The sequence below is a fragment of the Gadus macrocephalus genome, chromosome 20 (genome assembly GCF_031168955.1).
Source record: "Gadus macrocephalus chromosome 20, ASM3116895v1".
Lineage (NCBI taxonomy): Eukaryota > Metazoa > Chordata > Actinopteri > Gadiformes > Gadidae > Gadus > Gadus macrocephalus.
In genome coordinates, this window is record NC_082401.1 from 5398744 (window position 1) to 5416673 (window position 17930).

General features: G+C 44.3%; 2 long non-coding RNA genes across 3 annotated transcripts; one reads left to right on the forward strand and one right to left on the reverse strand.

Annotated features, from left to right (window-relative positions):
• Positions 1-4755: 4755 nt before the first annotated feature.
• LOC132448555 (uncharacterized) lies at positions 4756-8952 on the reverse strand. 2 transcript variants are annotated; one of them, XR_009523386.1, is made up of 4 exons: positions 8808-8952; positions 7139-7223; positions 4896-5646; positions 4756-4858 (listed from the first exon to the last, which is right to left on the reverse strand). It is a non-coding gene; the product is annotated as an uncharacterized LOC132448555 (long non-coding RNA). The 2 variants fall into 2 exon arrangements; XR_009523385.1 differs by having other exon boundaries at positions 4756-5646; positions 8808-8946.
• A 3167-nt stretch (positions 8953-12119) lies between these two features.
• On the forward strand, positions 12120-13805 carry LOC132448556 (uncharacterized). The gene is made up of 2 exons (XR_009523387.1): positions 12120-12247; positions 13566-13805. It is a non-coding gene; the product is annotated as an uncharacterized LOC132448556 (long non-coding RNA).
• The last annotated feature ends 4125 nt before the right edge of the window (positions 13806-17930 follow it).

Sequence of the window (17930 nt, forward strand, 5' to 3'; positions counted from 1 at the left end):
AGGCAAAGGATGCGCCAGCATAGTCGCCTCGGCCAATGCCCGTTTAGTGTCCCCAAAGGCCGCCTCTCTCTCAGCGGTCCAGTCAATAATATGCTTCGTGGTCTTACCCTTGAGTGCCTCATACAGGGGCCGCATGAGCCGGGCCGCACGGGGAACAAAACGGTGATAAAAGTTCACCATCCCCAAAAACTCCTGCAGGGCTCGAACTGTAAGAGGGCGCTGGAAGTCCGCCATTGCAGCCACCTTCGAGGGCAGGGGAACAGCTCCCTCCTTGGTGATGCGGTGGCCCAGGAAGTCAATGGCGATCCGGCCGAATTGGCACTTGGCTGGATTGACAATCAGGCCATGCTGGCTGAGCCGCTCGAAGAGTGTTCGCAGATGCTTCATGTGCTCGGCCGTGGAGGCGCTGGCGATCAGAATGTCATCCAGGTAAACGAACAGGAATGGCAGGTCCCGCAGCACGGTGTCCATCAGGCGCTGAAAGGCCTGGGCTGCGTTCTTCAGGCCGAACGGCATCCGTAAAAACTCAAATAGTCCAAACGGAGTGATCACCGCCGTCTTCGGGACGTCCTGCGGCTGGACGGGCACCTGGTGATAGCCCCGAACGAGGTCCACCTTGGAGAACACTACCGCCCGGGCCAGGCGGGCAGAAAAGTCCTGGATGTGGGGAATCGGATAGCGGTCGGGCACCGTAATGTCATTGAGCCGGCGGTAATCCCCACATGGACGCCACCCACCGCCAGGCTTCGAGACGATGTGGAGCGGGGAAGCCCAGGGGCTGTCCGATCGCCGGACAATTCCAAGACGCTCCAGGGTGTCAAACTCAGACCTAGCAACGGCGAGCTTAGCAGAGTCGAGGCGCCGGGCCCTGGCGTATACCGGCGGGCCAGTGGTCGCGATGTGATGTTCCACTCCGTGCTTGGTGGCGGCAGCTGAGAACGTGGGCTCCGTAAGCTCCGGGAATTCCGCGAGGAGGGGGGAAAACACATCGGAGGGTGAGAGTGCGCCCGACAGCTTCGTCGTGCCCGAGCCACTGAGCTCACATGCCAGGGAGCTAAAAGTCTCAGCGCTTATCAAGCGCCGGTTCATCACATCCACCAAAAGGCCATTGGCGCAGAGGAAATCGGCGCCGAGGAGGGGTGTGGACACCTCCGCGGTGACAAAATCCCAGCCGAAACGCTGACCCCCGAAACATAAAGACACAGTCCTAGTTCCAAAGGTGCGGATGGGGCTGCCGTTGGCGGCCTCCAGGGCGGGGCCGTGGCCGCCCCCTATTCTGTCAATGCGCGACGCGGGCAGAACGCTCACCTGGGCCCCCGTGTCACACAGGAACCGTCGCCCAGAGCCTGTGTCCGTGATGAACAACAGACCCCCAGAACGGCCGACACACACGGCAGCTAGCGAGTGCCGGCCCGTGCATTTCCCGATGCCACAAAACTGCACGGGGGGCGGCACCTCCTAGCTTTGGGTCCATACAGGGCGTGGAAATAGCACAGGCCTGCAGACTGCTGTGGCTGTCGTCGTGTTGCCGCGGCCACAGCGATGGTGTCCGTCATCTCCAGGTCGCCAGTGGTGTGAGCCAATACGGCCGTGCAGCGCTCGCGCCCGGCGGCGAAAAAACGATCCGCCTCCCTAGCTAGAGCCCGAAAGTCTGTGGTGTCGCTGTTGGCTAGAGCTGCCCTGACACGCACTGGCAGCTGCTGCATGAATAAAGCCCGAAACAAAAAACAAGGCCTATTACTCCCCAGGAGATTGAGCATGTGATCCATGAGCTCCGATGGTTTGGAGTCCCCGAGGCCATTCAATGCCAGAAGCTGCTCGCCCCGTTCAGCCTCCGACAAACAGAACGTCTCCATCAGGAACTCCTTTAGCAATGTATACTTCCCACGGGCCGGGGGGTCCTCGAGAATATACATCGCTCTGGCCGCCGTCGAGCCACCAAGCGCGGAGACTACATAATAAAACTTAGTTTCATCCGCAGTAATCCCCTTCAGCGCGAACTGCGCCTCCGCTTGCGCGAACCAGACCCGCGGCTGCCGTTCCCAAAACTCCGGGAGCTTCAGGGAGACTGCCATCACCGGAGCAGCAGCCACGGAACCTTCCGCCGAATCCAACTCCATAGCCCAATCTCCGATCTGCGCGTCCTCCGATCTGCGCGTCCAGCGCATAGAACAGTAATCCGGTAAAACGTCCGGAAACTGTCAGGGTCACCAATGTAGGAGATCGCAATGGAATGGAGACGGAGACTTGATTGCCGGTGAAAAACCCGAGAAGGATTTATTTCCCAAAACACAGAACCCGCACAGCCAGAGGTGCGTTCCTTAAGACATGCGTCGTAACACCCAGGTGGGTCCCACGCCCCTTTCCCTTAAAGGGGGCACGCACCATACAACATACACAGTGAATTACGATACCGCTACACATGTTAAAATAATTGTCGGGTTGAAATCGGGCTAGGGCTCCTAATTACAGTTAATGTGTCGGGTCGGGCCGGGCTCGGACAGAACGTGCACGGGCTCGGGGTCGGGCTTGATTTTCTGAGCCCGAGCCAAGCTCTACTGTGCGCATGCGCATCCAATATTTTGACGCGATGGCAAGGGCTGTGATTGGTCCCCTAACAAAATCATTTCCGGAATCACTTTTCTTTACCTCGAAGGCACGGGGGTCTCAGTCAATCAGATTACGGAATATTGACACCTGTACGCGAGCACCGATCGACCCCCCCCCCCCCCCCCCCCAAAAGAAAAACTCTTCGGATCTGCACGAACCACACAGCTCCCCAAAATGTATGATAAAAAAGCGACTCGCGCCAAAAAGCGCGCCGTTTGCATCATGTCTGCAGTTTCCAGCGATTCACCGCGAGGCTCTGCGAGGTGTGCTAACCGTTCTCCTGCAGCTATTGCCGGGCAAATCTCCGTGAAGTTGCGGCTGGAACTGGACTGAATATCCGTCGAATATCCAACCTAAAACTAACTTCACCGCGGTGCCGGACCGCACGTCATCTAGCTGGCTTATTACATCCCAGACAGCAATGGGGCGTCGAAAACGGGTTGATTGTTGGTTAAAATAGTCGGTTTCCGTCGGACGACTAAAATTCACCGTTGAATCAACCTGGTGGATAGTCGTTATCTCGACGGTCGGAGAATGTCGAAAATACTATGTTGTTTCAACGATGATTTTCGTGCTAATTTTCAACGTAATTTACCTCACGTCGAAATGGCGTTGAATTGAGGTTGTAACGAATATTAGCAATTTTCCTGATAGTTCGATTGTCATTTTGTAATGAGATCAATTAATGCTTATCCTTGTAGATAATCTGCAGGTATGGCCATTGAATGTTGCAGCTACAACTATTTCTGGCAGGAAAACTGGCCTATATACTTTTAGCAAGCTCACACAAACAGCTTTCACAAATGCAATAAAGATCACTGGTTAAGAAAACCCCATTACAACAGTAGCATTTGAGAGGGGTTAAAACACAGAAGCTGCAATTTAGAAATCCTAGTAAAGCGATGTAAACACCATGAGATCTACTCACGATTCACATTAGTTCAGATCCAAAGTTAGTCATAAGATAAGCCCCAAAGCCCACTTACCTCATTGATTTCCACGCCCCTATTCTTTGAAATAATTACTCAAGAGTTTGGCTTGACAAAGATTAAGGTTTTAGTACCCATTTGATTGTGTTTTTTGAAAACTGTTAAGGAATAAACAAACTACATTAATGGAAATGTGTTGCAAGGTTGTAATAACACAGAAAAACAAGTTAACTTGAAATAAACGAACATACATGTAATGGAGCGGGAGAGGGAATACAGTAACCAGGGGTCAGCAACCTTTTCAACATTCAGTCCCAGTTTGACATTTTCTCGTTAATATGCCATAAGAAACAATGTATTAAATATTAAGCTGAATTATGACACAGCGACCAAAAATATTTCCAACACATTAAATGTTTGTTATCTCAAACATCTCAAAGCACTACTTTCAGAAACGTATTCAAAAAACCATTTGCACTGAGAAATGTAAATGTGTCCTCTATCTTTAAAGACATGTACAGCTTTACAAAAAATATGTGAAGGCCATGCTTACATATTCAGGCCACAACTATTTTTGATATCATTTCAGAACACTGCTTTCAGTGACTAATTTAAACATCTTTGCACTGGTAGGAAATGCCCAAAAAACAGAATAAAGTGGGGGAAAAAAATCTGTAGCAATGATTATGCTGCCGCATTGTAGAAGGGAAGAAATTGAATAAAGTAAAAATATAAATCCCAAGTGTGCCAATGTAGTATGCAGTAAAATAAACAATGAGGCATAGCAAACACTTACGGAATGGCTTCAAATTACATTCCCCAAACATAGATGTGGACAAAGCAGATGCATGAAAGAGGCAAGTAGTTGTCTTCATCTCCGTAACAAGAAATAGTGATGGCAAAATTTAGACCCAAACAGCAGAGGTGTATTTAATCGATGGGATATGTGAAATGGGCTTTGCCTTTTTTTGTACCTAAATCAACTGTAGATGATAAAGACTGAACCAGAGGATAGCACACTGTTTTGGAGAAAAGCACATGCTGGAGCATCGCTTATAAAAGGAGCACACCTTAGAGGTTTACCTCTGAAGGTTCTCTCAGCAGCTGGGTGAGGTCATCGACAAATGCTTTCAGGTAGTCATACATCATACACATTGTTGGTACCCCCGTGTTAAAACAAAAACTTGAAACTGACTAAAGTAACTATACATCAATATTTCTTAGTAATCAGACTTTTTATGGAATTTTGGAACAGAATAATTAAGCAATATCACACGAGAGGGAGTGCTGTTGTACTGAATATCAGCACGGCTGTGATTCTCTTCGGTACTCGGCCAACGGCCTCATACCTACGACCGAATCCCAGCCGTAGTACAACAGCACTCACTCCTGAGTGATATTGCTTTTATCCAACAGTTCTACAAGCACCAATCATTAGTTAACAATACTAATTAACAACATATTATGATCAGATTTCTTTGGTTCATTAATGATTTATTTGGCTCCGCCAACACAAATAGATCCGCAACTGGACTGAACTGTTGCCAAGCAACACAAACACATTAGCATTACATTAGGTTCCCTTGTTCCTCTTCTGGCGACCATTCTTAATTCAACTCCAATGTTATTCCTGGAAACATGTTCATATTTGCTGTGCAAAGTTAGCTGCAATCTAAGCTACAAAAAGATTGTTAATAACATTAACGGTTATGAGAACACCCGTAAAGCGGAGCGATACGTGGATAGTTAAAAGACCCAGTGCTGTTATACTCTATATCAGCACTGGAATGCCTCTTGTCCAATCAAATTACTTGGTCGGAACTGACTTGGATAATTTGTAATAATCTTCATCTTCTGCCTCAACTTCTTGTAGTAGAGCTTCTTGGCCTCTTGTGGCACAAAGAACTGCAGCATTTCTTGGAGAGTGCATTCAGATTCCATATATAAATAGTTTTAAAAAAAAAAAAATCTGGTATCCAGGACCATGTACCCGCTGAGCTACAGCCTTGACAACCTGATAGTGCTTAATTTCATAATGCATTTGATGGTGTTGCCTTTGATTCACGAATTCTCCATTCAGCCCACTGCACGCATTCTCCTTCATCTTCTGCAAGACACAAATGCAAACATAAGAAATGAATGAGAGAAATCATAACACACAAGATTTATCTGCCAGTTTACGTCTACCCGCCTGTCCAAGCAACAGTGGCGGTTGTCATATTAAATCTAGGCACTAAGGCCACATACAGCTGATGCTCATGAAGTAAGGCAGATAAGAAACTGATAACTACTGATTTCTCCTTTCCTGGCACAGTCCTTAACATATGTAATGAGGCTAAAAACGTATAACATTACATAACTGACGACCAGTCTAATGACCGTGAAATTTGCAGGCAGTATCGTATGATGTATGCACAAGCTAATATGCTTATCAGAAAATTTGGTATGTGTTCATCTTCTGTGAAAATAACACTTGCTGCTTCTTGCTACAAAAGAAGCGGCATTCAATTATGGTATGAGGCTACAACTCAAAGTGCCTAGATGGAGTAGCGCAAGCCTTCCGTTTGTGAATGTTGATGTGCCAACTTGTCCTGCTGTTCTCAGAAACCTTATGTATAGATGTATGTGTAGACTACTGTGTCTTGCAACAAGTAAGGGATAATGGACCACGTTAGACTATCAAAAGTTAATACACGTTCTAGATGATAATGCGGCCCAAAAGCGGAGGGCCGATCCAATGTGTTGGGGGCGCCCTCTGGAGGCGCCCTTAATTAATTAAAATATACGAAACAAGCGAAATTAAACCAAACATGTTCCCAAATGGAACGGAGAAGGGAGGGGGCGGGGGATTAAAGTTAGGGCGCACTGAAACCCTCACCGTAGTACGCAGGACAATGCGACAAAGCCATCTATCCCACTCTATAGAAAATATTGAGATATATATCGTATATCGCCAGTCAGCCAAAAAATATCGGGATATCATATTTTGCCCATATCGTGCAGCCCTAATCTGAATACAGACGTCGCAAAACCTCTACATCCAGCTCTCCAACAAGAAGTTGACAACGAAGACCTTAAGGATGGCACAAGCAGGCGATTTGTTCACTGATGCATTTCCAATGCAAAAACCCTGACAACCAATTGGAATACAGACGCTGCAAACCCTCTCCATCCAGCTCTCCGAGAAGCAGTTGACAACAACGGAGACCCTACAGATAACACAAGCCTGTGATTGTTTCACTTCCTCCAAATTAAACGGTAAGGGAACTAATTTCAGACTAAGCATCTTTGCACTTTTGTTTTTTTCAAAGGTATCTGATGGGTTTGCACAAATAGGAAGTAGGCTAATTATATTTGAGGTTATCTGGCACAACATTGTATTGGTTATTGTTGGTGGCATCATTGCATTTTTTTTTTTTACAAGCAGTCGCAATTGCAAGAACTAAAATATTACTGACCGGCTATGCAAACTGCAGCTTACTGATGTTTCATGAATGGTCTAGTGAGTTAATATTTCTTTTTATGGAGTTTCTACAGAATTTGCCTGTTAAGAGTAACCTTTGCCCTTAAGAATTCAATACACGTCAACACAAAATAACCTTGTTGTCCTGGAGATGTTTTGAACAGGCATGCCAGTTTCAAGGCCCTCGGTCAGGACTCGAGTGTGAGACACTGCTTCAGAGACTAAAAGGGAAAGTTGCAAGAGTAAAAGAAAAACATCAGTTACACCAAATATGTCAAACCACTTGGGTGTCTTGACCACAGTACACATAATCATGTCTTTTATTTTCTCTCTTACTACAGGCTTTTTACAATGTATAATGTACTGCACAACTAAATTGCCCAAACAAGTTCTAGCTTTTGTGAGGGAAAATAACCTTGAAATGACGGGTACATGAATTGATCCTGGCAAAAACATAAAAATGGCACCCAAGCAAAATACACAAATAAGGTAAAACGAACATTAACCTTGACGTTCCAGTTTCTGGGGAGCCTCGAGCGCCAGGTTGAAGAGCAGTTGACTGCTCGAGCTATACACTGCTCCCGAACCAGGCGCACGAGCCTCCCCAGGGAAGATGCTCATCTTCCGTTGATGTAGTTGGCAACTACGGTCGTACTGACATTTACAGCAATAACCTATTAATTATTTCATATTATATACAACTCTTGGTAAGTAGAATAACACGAATAGCGATCATGTTTGACTGTCGGTCTGTTAGCAACTTTAGTTCGACCATATTCGTTCATAGATGACTAACTAGATATACTAACTAACGTTAGCTTTATCATCAATGACATTCAGCTAAACTCTGTGCCAAATTGCTTATGGCTACTGCTATGCCAGGATAAGTTATTGCGGTTATCACAGCTGTGTATATTTACTTCACATTAACGTAGTCTATGTTTATATTAGACTACGTTCATATACGAGTAACATTAAGAAACAACATTGCTCATATGGTCAACTTAAAATGTCAAATTGCCAAAGAATAGCAGCTAAATGTCTGTTAAATCAGAGACATCTATTGCGCTCGAGACATCGTTTGATTTGATTATCAAAGTTCATGACAGGTTCTAGAAGGACATTGATAAATTATTAACGATTTCATGTTTACAAAATTGTTCGTTTGCTGTACTACAAGTAATGGAATTTTTATACCAATAATACTATGAATGTCATCCATTATATTCGTTTTAGTCCCATTTCCCAAGAAATAACGTTGTCACGGTCACGCGCTGCGTCCCTGACTAGCAGCTGAATCCCGCGAAACCGTCGTGGGGAAATCCAAATCATTAAAAATGATCAATTTACTACGGGAAATCGACCCGTGGACATGTCGGCCCAGCTACATATTGTACCATAATACTAAATAAAACCAAATATTAATGACCCCCTTCACCCAAGCCTCCACAAGGGCAAGAAAAAAAATCGAATACATGCAGTAACGCGCTCACACTAACTAGACTTCTTTATATAACTTAACTGCGTGCTGAATCCAACGTATCGTAATATTATTTCCTGAAAGAAAGGACAGCACTGTTGCATTCAAAACTTTTAATCGCCAACAACGGACGTTTCCCTTTTTCAGCGTGTAATGGCCGTGAAGAAGCCATAATACGCTGAAGGGCGCGCGGCCCGAAACGTCCGTTGTTGGCGATTCAAAGTTTCGAAAGCAACCGAGTGCTGTCCTTGCTTTCATGAAACCATAATACTCAACAACTCCATTTCTAAATTACGCTTAATTTGGAAACAATTCTGCTGCTTACCTTGCTATGCCACATGTAAATCCCTTGGCTGTCGGGTGCAGCCTTCTGGCAACGACGACTAATGTGCACACTGCACAGAAGTGCGCCCCCTCATTACAAATGCATTGAACCGGAACTGAAATCACACGCAGCCTCTATTTTTTTAACCAATCTGATCACAGTTGATTTACTAGTATGCCAGGTGTGGCCAAAATGTTGTTCTTTTTCAACATGTTCTTTTTCAACTTGAAGAGACTTTCAAATGATTACATAACTAAAAACGACATGTTATTAAATGTTAACATTCAAATACACATTCACACAGAATGCAGTTTTAATCCTGTCAGATAAGCACACTGCAAGCCATCTCATAAATAGTATATCTTAGTTTTATCACAGCTGCCTGTAGGACCTTATACACTTCAAAGTGAATGTATTTGTATATTTATCCTGAAATAGGTCCTTAATAGGCTATACATTATTAGAAGTGGGATTCTTCACTTGCATGTGAAAGGGTTAAATGCAACGATTCATTGTTGTCACACTATGCCATCAAAACTAACTTTGTGTTTTTTTTCTTCTTCATTTGCATATTTATGGGACACTGAAGACCATTCAAAGCTCACGGCAGAAAAGGTATCAAACTTGCATTTCATAATTGTATCCGATACACACAGAGATGGCCTCTTATTGGAGTAAAAGGAGGCGAGTCTTGTCCAACGCAAGGGAGACAGAGAACGAGATTTTGCAGCAATTACATTTAAGTACAGTTAATCAGGCTGAAAATGCCCCCCCCTAGCTTACCAGATCTAGCACTGTGTGGGACAACTTCAGAATTCGAGAACAGTCCTGACCAAAACACTACAGACAGTGATGCCAGTGAAAGAGAGGATTTTAGTGGATTATCCAGCTCTGATGAAAGTGAGCCTGAGGAAATGAGTTTACAAGCTAAACTAAAGCAATGGGCATCAACTTTTGGCATTACTCTTGTTGCAGTTACCGCTCTTCTATCAATATTGAGAGTACACCACTCTGAGCTGCCTAAAGATGCCAGGACACTTCTTGGCACACAAAAGAAAATAGCTGTGCATGCATTAGGTGGTGGTGAATATCACCATTTTGGATTGGCTAAGGGAATTTTATCAAAATTGAATTCAATCCATTTGCCAAGCTGCCTTCAGACAATTCGGTTACAATTCAACATCGACGGTTTACCCATTTTTAAGAGTTCAAAAGTTCACTTTTGGCCAATTCTTGCGATGCTTGATTGTGATTACACAAAAAAAACTTTTATTATTGGTTTGTTTTGTGGAACTGGAAAACCATCTAGTGTGTATGACTACCTCAAAGAATTTGTCAATGACCTTACCCAGCTACTGAGGAATGGATTGACCTTCAGAGGTAAACCTCTAAAGGTGATGGTGTGCTCCTTCATTTGTGATGCTCCAGCACGTGCTTTTGTGAAACAGATGAAGTCCCACAATGGGTACTCTGGGTGGTACAAGTGCAATCAAGTTGGCGTGTGGCAAAATAAAATGACATATCCTGAAATAAATGCCAGGCTTAGATCAGACGAAGACTTTGCTTTAATGTCAGACACAGATCACCACCTGCGACCTAGTCCCCTTACTGGCATTGTTCAGATGGTAACCCAGTTTCCCATTGATTACATGCACCTCTGCTGTTTGGGTGTAACAAAAAAACTCATTCTTTTCTGGATGAAGGGCAAAAACCTGGCCATAAGACAGCCATCTAATGTCATCTCAGCTATATCATCTAAACTGATTGCTCTCCGTCCCCATATTCCATCTGAATTTGCCCGAAAACCACGAGAGCTGACAGAGATCGAAAGATGGAAGGCTACAGAACTAAGGCAGTTCATGATTTACAGTGGACCTGTGGTCCTAAAGCACAATCTACCAGAAGAGATTTTTGAGAACTTCCTGTTGTTTTCCGTGGGTGTGTTCTTATTACTCAGCCCCAACCTCTCTGCACCCATGATTGATTTTGCCAATCGAGTCCTAACAGCATTTGTTAAAAGCTTTGGAGATTTATATGGTCAAGGAGAAATTGTATTTACAGTTCATCAGGTGATACATCTAGCTGATGTGTACAAACAGTTTGGTGCCCTTGACCGTGTCTCTGCATTTCCTTATGAAAACTTCCTTGGAAAAGTAAAAAAATGTTGCGAAAGCCTCAACTACCATTACAACAGGTAGTCAAGAGACTGTCAGAGGTGCCTCAAACTGTTACTCCACCTCCAAGTAAGCAGCCCCTTTTGTACGAAATGCACCAGGATGGTCCTTTGCCTCTGCAATTCAGTACTGCCAAACAGTACAGAAAGGTAGTAACAACAGATTTCTGCCTGTCAACAAAGACTGGGAACAACTGCATAGCAGTAGGACAGGATATTGGACTGGTCCAAAACATTGTGCTATCCTCTGGTTCAGTCTTCATCATCTACAGACGATTTGGGTACAAGGAATCCCATTTCACATATCCCTGCCCCTCCTCTCGAATAGGCTGTTTTCAGGTCCATACGTTGGTAGATGATCTTGAGGTTGAGCTCCTTGGGGATGTCAGCAGAAAATGTGTGCTTTTTCCAGACCAAGACCATTATGTTGCCATCCCTCTTCTTCACCAATCCTAATTCCTTGTCTTCTGTTATTGAACTTTTTCTTTATATAAAATACCTTTATTGCATTTTCACAAATAGGGTAAAGGCTCACAAATCTGAAACTATGTTTTACATAATGTATAGCCTCACTGTGATCATTTAGTCCAGATTTGAAGAGTCTAGGTGTAGTGGTTTTCAATCAGGACCCGTTCTAATGCAGTCTGGACCCCTAAAAAGCATTAAAATGAGCCTGTATTGCATTTTCACAAATAGAAAAAAGGTTTCACAAATCTGTAACTATGTTTTATATAATGTATAGCCTCACTGTGAAAATTTTGTCCAGATTTGAAGAGTCTAGGTGTAGTGGTTTTCAATCAGGACCGATTTAAAGTGGACCAGCTGCCGAATCGGATGCTGCGAATCGGATGCCAACTTCAGCGTCGTCCCGTAGCCTACCAATTTAACCCTGCATGCATGCATTCTGTAATCAAAGAATTAACTGGGATGGAGTCGATGTGGCAACCCATAGTGCAGTAAAATGAGACTGAGAGGACAGTGAAACCACTGCACTGCGCACCAGCGTTAAGGGTCTGTGGTTAGGAAACAAATTGCTGACTTTTTGCCTGGTGCACTATGCAAAAAATGGCCATGGCCATGTTACAGCTTACCGTCGCCATGTTGGTAATTCTTGACCGGGTTTGTTTGTTTGTTTCTTTCAGCTGCACTCCAAAAACAGCTGCCAGGGACCACCCATATTGTTTTTTCAGGGACACTGAAGAAGTGGCTTAAATATGCACCGGAGAGAGAGGGAGGTGGAGGGAGGCGAACAAATGAACGCGATCAGGTAGGCCTATGTACGCTTGTTCCACACACAATGCGTCCTTCGAAGGATGAGCGTCGCGAGTGCGACTCTGGTCGACTCTGGTCGCAGGTCTTAACGGACGGACCCAAAATGCATTTCGAGAGCGCAATGCTATGGAGCCAGTTTCCTGCCATAATTCCAACCTGAAAAAAAAAGTTTAGAAGACTTGTAAGTCTGGGTTTGAAAACTCAACACCTTGTAAAAAAAAAAAGGTTTTGCAACACTGACAAAAGAGATTATAACCTGAAAAAAATTCAAACTAAAATTCAAACATCTGTAAACATGATTTTGTGTTCTATTTTATCTTCTTCATCATTTTCACCAACACATTTTCAAAGTTTTTCTTTTTATCACAAACATGTTTTCAAAGTTCAAACAATATCACCAGCACATTTGCAGAGTTTCAAATCTGGCACTGTACATTCCAATAACATGTGCCGTTCACCGGCCTGTGCGTGATTGACAGTGCTCTGCCAATGACAAGAATGTGATTGGAATGTACGTCAGTACATTCCAAGCGGTCAGACAACTATCATACCGTCGCAGTCCACCGCCCAGACTCCCCCCATCCGCGCCAACACCCGCATGGGGAGGGACGAAGGATGTACATGTGCCGTTCACCGGGCTGTGCGTGATTGACAGTGCTCTGCCGATGACAAGAATGTGATTGGAATGTACGTCAGCCGAGAGCAACCAATAGGTTTAGAGCTAAATGGTCCCGCCCCCAGGAACGTTTTTTTTTCTTCAGACTTTTTTGACTGTCAGGAGTTTCAAAACAAATGCGCGACAGAACACTGCCAATATTCACGTGACTCAAAGCTTGCGCCTGTGTGGTAAAATCTCTGAAAAGTCAGTGCTGAAAAGTCACTTCTGAAAAAAATACATTGCAAGATGTTCATTGTCAGAACAGTGCCAGATTTGAAACTCCGCAAAGGCGCTGGTGATATTGTTTGAACTTTGAAAACATGTTTGTGAGAAAAAAATAATACAATTGTTGATGAAAATGATGGAGATAAAATAGAACACCAAATCATTTTTACAGTTGTTTGAATTTTTCTCAGGTTATAATCTCTTTTTTCAGTGTTGCAAAACCTTTTTTACAAGGTGTTGAGTTTTCAAACCCAGACTTACAAGCCTTTGAAACATTTTTTTTCAGGTTTGAATTATGGCAGGAAACTGGCTCCATACAATGCAAGTCACGGACGCATGGCGTAGTTTGAAACAAACCTCATTTGTCGTATTGCTGGACTCATTTTGTAGCCTTTACCGCTTATGTTAATATTCCTCTATTTATTTTCAGGCGCCGCAGGATCCTCGACCATGAATGAATGTGTGTGTGTAAATAATAATTATATTCGTTAGAATAAGTAGGGTTAATTGGGTTTGGGTTGTTCGTGTTCGGTTATCACGTTCTGTTGTTCATTATGGTCGCCACCGTTGTTGTGTCATGTTTGTTTGTTGGGTGCTCTATGTGAGAGGATTTTAATAAAAGTAGTCTGCGTCGAGGGGTGTACGGGGCGCAGAACTACAGTTAAATAAAGCCTGACTGTGCGTTTCTTGGCCGCCGCTACAATATGTTTGACAACAATAGCCTATGTTCTGTGTATTCATATATTCATTAGAGCCTTGAAGGAGTTTCAGTAGCCCTAAAATCCTAATTTAATTGTAGAGTCATATCATGATGTCCTTTAAATAAATCGGTGAGTGAAGAACCAACATCGACCAAAATTCTACCATAATCACTAGTTGAATAAAGGTTGAAAAGGGATCGACGCACCGTCGTCGGTCGCCTTCCATTCAACGTTGAATCGACCTGGAACAGTGAGCAAATTGCCGTTGAATCGACCAAAATTCGACCATAATCACTAGTTGAATAAAGGTTGAAAAGGGGTCGACGCACCGTCGTCGGTCGCCTTCCATTCAACGTTGAATCGACCTGGAACAGTATGAGCAAACTGCCGTTGAATCGACCTAAATTCGACCATAATCACTAGTTGAATAAAGGTTGAAAAGGGGTCGACGCACCGTCGTCGGTCGCCTTCCATTCAACGTTGAATCGACCTGGAACAGTATGAGCAAACTGACGTTGAATCGACGCCCGGTCTCAACGCTGATTCAACATGTTTTGGTTGAAAATGCGGAGGTTGATTCACCGTTGATTCAACGCTCTTTTGCTGTCTGGGATAGGTAACACATAGCTAATGATGCTGCTCGCTAGAGAAGCGACAAAAACCCACGAAATTTGAGAGACACTATCAAAAGCTTCATAACTTACCTGTGTTTTCGATCGTAACATGCCACTAATTTGCTGTTGTTGATGTTTTTGATTCCGTGGTCATGTAAACAAGACAGTTCAATGCAATCGAGTGACACAAGTCACCGTCACCGAGCCGCACGTGCGGGGACGAATCAAATCATGGATCTATCCCATTGGCTAGCTAGCCCGAACAGCCATATTCTCATTGGCTGTAAGAGCTGTAGATAGAATCGGATTGAGTTATTTAGGGTGTGCGGCGCGCACTGTGTGCAGAGATGCGTTCAGGGAACGGAGTGTACTTCAGGGAAAGCCTAAAGGTGCGAACACACCAAGCGCGTACCTCGCGTACCATGTACGTGCGTAACGCAGCGAAAATGTTGCATGACCATTTTGTGTAAAAAATGGTCAGATACGCGCGTATCTGACCATTTAAGGAGTCCGAGGATGAAGGAGTCCGAGGAAGGAAACCCAAACGCCGCCGTGTTTGGATGGATGATAGAGCTTGGATCGGGTTAGATTAAATAATCTCGGATATAAATAACAATAATCGGGTTAAATAACTTCACATGGTGTGTCTGGTGTGTTTCCAGCATTCGTAGTGTTGATCAGCAGAGAAATAGTCCGCCAAGACGTTGAGGTTGCTTAGCAATCAGAGACTCTGTCCATGCAAGTGAACGGAGCGTTCACTCTTCGTCATAACTATCAAACCAAACATCTTTCACATTCACCGAGCGAACATTATGAGAGTAAAATGCACATTTCTCGCTAGAAATGTTTCCATAAACGCATTTAATGGCGTAACTATGTTACTATTTCCACTCAGAATAAAGAAAGTTGCCGGCCGTGGCTGCCATGGACATGGCTGCTCTGGAGTCCGAGGTAGGAAACCCAAACGTCGCCGTGTTTGGGTGATAGAGTTTAGATCGGGTTAGATTAAATAATCTCGGATATAAATAACAATAATCGGGTTAAATAACTTCACATGGTGTGTCTGGTGTGTTTCCAGCATTCGTAGTGTTGATCAGCAGAGAAATAGTCCGCCAAGACGTTGAGGTTGCTTAGCAATCAGAGACTCTGTCCATGCAAGTGAACGGAGCGTTCACTCTTCGTCATAACTATCAAACCAAACATCCTTCACATTCACCGAGCGAACATTATGAGAGTAAAATGCACATTTCTCGCTAGAAATGTTTCCATAAACGCATTTAATGGCGTAACTATGTTACTATTTCCACTCAGAATAAAGAAAGTTGCCGGCCGTGGCTGCCATGGACATGGCTGCTCTGGAGTCCGAGGTAGGAAACCCAAACGTCGCCGTGTTTGGGTGATAGAGTTTAGATCGGGTTAGATTAAGTAATCTCGGATATAAATAACAATAATCGGGTTAAATAACTTCACATGGTGTGTCTGGTGTGTTTCCAGCATTCGTAGTGTTGATCAGCAGATATATAGTCCGCCAAGACGTTGAGGTTGCTTTAGTAACCAGAGACTCTGTCCATGCAAGTGAACGGAGCGTTCCCTCTTCGTCATAACTATCAAACCAAACATCCTTCACATTCACCGAGCGAACATTATGAAAGTAAAATGCACATTTCTCGCTAAAAATGTTTCCATAAAAGCATTTAATGGCGTAACTATGTTACTATTTCCACACAGAATAAAGAAAGATGTCGGCCGTATGCTTCTGTCCAAGCTCACTACTCTCTGCCAGTGACGTCGGGTCAAGCTCAACGCTGATTGGCTATTGCGGCGCGTATGAGCATAAAAAGTTCAATTTTTTGAACTCCTCGCGTACATGTACGCGCGTATATGTACGCGCGTATATATACGCGCGTATATGTACGCGCCTCATACGCCCCTACAGCGAGTAAAATGTTGCTTGGTACGCATGATACGCTGTACGCACCTCATACGCGCGTACACCAATGCTTCCCTATGGAAAAATTGCCGATTTTATACGCGTGGTACGCAGGTGACGCGTTTGGTGTGGCCGTACCTTAAGTGTTCTACCCATAGAAATATTGAATTGCTATATCCCTATTCCCAGCGATTTATTGGGGGGGACATTTGGGCATATCTGAACATTGGGGGGGACTTGTACCCCCCAATGTATATGGCCGCTACGCCTATGAATTATCATACCATACCATCGTACTAAATCATACAAAAATGTTAAATGAAAGAGGCCGATTGCGTCAATAAGTTTGACTAAAAGAGCAAAAATGAATCAGTCCGTGGAGAGAATAGAACACCGGCCTTCAGGATCAATAACTTAGCGTCACTACCACTTGTAGCCTACCACAGCTTGCGCCACTGTAGCATTGATTTCAAACTATTGCTCTTATATTAAAGTATATCGCTCTATAACAAAGAACTTTGTGCATAATATACTTTATTAGGCTCAATGAAATTTAACAAAACAAATATATAGGCTATATATAAGATATAAAATAAAATGCAAATTAACTGATTTAGGACCGCCCATAGACTTTGAGCGACCGAGCCAGCCAGCGACCAAAACGGCAGCCAGACGAGAAAACGGCAGCCAGACGAGCGACCAACACAGTGACCAATGCGACCTACGTCGCGACGCACGTCGTTGGCTACTCGAAGAGCTCGGCCCTACTGCTGAAATTGCTGTACATTGAATTTGACTCTTCCTTGTCTGGGTTTCATGCGTTTCAGTTTCAGCTGGATCCTTGCTGTAACCAGGTGATGGTCAGATCCAGCATCAGCTCCTCTTCTAACTCTGACATCCAGCAATGAATGCCTAAACCTTTGGCTAATGCAGATGTGGTCAATCAGATTTTCTGTGTTCAGCAGAAACTCAATTTGCTTTATGGATGTCCATGTGTGGGAAAATGGACCCATTGATGACCAAGTTGTTGTCTGCACAAGCCGCTGCAAATCTTTCTCCATTTTCGTTGATGTCTTCCCATTACCAGTTCATAGTCATTGTTGTTTCCTCCTATCTTGGCATTCATGGCTCCCATCAGGATTATTATCTCCTTTTCTTTCTTGGCCTGGAGTATAGTCGGTTGTAAAAGTCATCCTTGGTTTCATCGGCTGCATCGTTGGTGGGGGCGTAGCATTGTACTACCTGGAGGTTTATTTTCTTGTGTGTAGTATGGAATCTGGCTGTGATGATCCTTGAGTTGATGGGTTCCCAGCTGATAAGGGCCCTCTGTGCTTCTTTGGAAAGCATGAATGCTACTCCCTCTGTATGTGGTGCAGAGTCATCTGGGTGCCCGGAGTACAGTATGGACTCTCCGCTCGCCAGCTTGACCTGCCCTGTCTGAAGCCATCTGGTTTCACCCAGACCAAGGAGAGATAGATTGTACCTCCTCATCTCCTCCTTTATCACTGCTGTCTTTCCTCCTGCATACATGGTCCTCACGTTCCATGTTG